Genomic DNA, 1661 nt, shown 5'->3' on the forward strand with positions numbered 1-1661 from the left:
TATTTTTAATTATAATTAATTATAGTAATATAAAAAATATTTAAATAAATAATTTCAACAGAGTAACATTTTGTTATTAAGTTTCGAAAAAAAAAATTACATTGGTAAAAAAAATAAATCATATCCACCTCTAAAATTTCTTGCAAGAAATTTTTATTTTTATCTTTTTATTTCTATTCTTATAGAGACAAATCTGTCCATTCTCTGTTCTCGTTTTGGGATATTGCCAAACTGATTTCCTAATTGGAAGTCGGTGGATTGAAGATAATAATATCATTCATGTCAATTCATAGTACATACATTAATTAATTAATTAATTAATTAATTAACGAATTGATGAAGTCTTAATGAACATAGTAATTAATTAATAATTAATTAACGACACGAAAATTTAGACGTGTTGCTATGCTTACCCCACACATGTACGACACACACTCATGATTTCTCAATTTCCGTTAAGAAAAGTCAGATTAAGTAATTAATAAACCTTTTCAGTGGTAGTATGTTTTTTTATGAGATATGAATGATTAGTCAAAATTTTGGAATGCCTAGACAGAAAGGGACTACCTAGCTAGTACCCTGTGTTCTGTTGTTTAATTTAGGCCAATTTTCTGATATTTTTTTAAATTATGAAAAATTATCAAATTTAGACTTGATATATAATTTTAGAAAATATTATCAATCTATTAGTATATATGTATATTAGGCAATTAATTTCGATAATGTAAACAACATTATTTGGTTTTCGGTTTTTTTACTGTATTTTTGTTATAGATTAAAGATTAATTTATTATAAATTTGAGTTTTATTTAAAAATTTATTATTAATTAATAAATTGTTATATAGATTATACAAGATAAGATAAAATATTAATAATAAGATATAAATGACAAAAATAAAAAAATTAGTATTTTTATGTTTTATTTAATAATAAATTAAAATAAATTATAAAATTTAATTTATTTTGATTTTTTTATTTAAAAAATTTAAAAAATATATAATAATAATAAATATAATTATAAAAAATTAACAAAAATAATAAAAAAATTAAAAAAATAAATTATATTTTTATTAGTATCTTTACATTTTTTTAGTGAACATAAAATATATTAATTTAATATTATTAAACATAATATCTCAATATACATATCTCATCTGTCAAATATAATTTTATATTATTATATTTTTATTTTAATATCTTATACCTATAAATAAACGTAATCTATATATAAAATTTAAATTCTCAATAATTATTTAAATAAATTAATAAATTAACTACTAAACTAACCTAACTCCATTAGTTACTTTACATAAAGTACACGCTGCATTATTTTTGGTTATCATGGACTCATCGTCATCATATAAGAATAAGAAATTCTCGATAAGAATTATTGTTCAATCTTAAAACCATTCAAATACATTGAATCCTCTGTACATATCTTTAGTACTGCAAAATACTGCTACTACTTGTAGGGTTGCACACGGATCAGATCGGATATAATCTAAAATTCTATTCAATTCGCACTGCACTCATCAAATCGAATCGGATACGATATTTATATTTTTTTAGACCAAATTCGATCTGCATACTTACGAATCGGATCGGATCCAATATCAAGTATATCAGCATAATTTAAAAAAGAACTATTTTAATATTCTAT

The sequence above is a fragment of the Arachis hypogaea genome, chromosome 20 (genome assembly GCF_003086295.3).
Source record: "Arachis hypogaea cultivar Tifrunner chromosome 20, arahy.Tifrunner.gnm2.J5K5, whole genome shotgun sequence".
Lineage (NCBI taxonomy): Eukaryota > Viridiplantae > Streptophyta > Magnoliopsida > Fabales > Fabaceae > Arachis > Arachis hypogaea.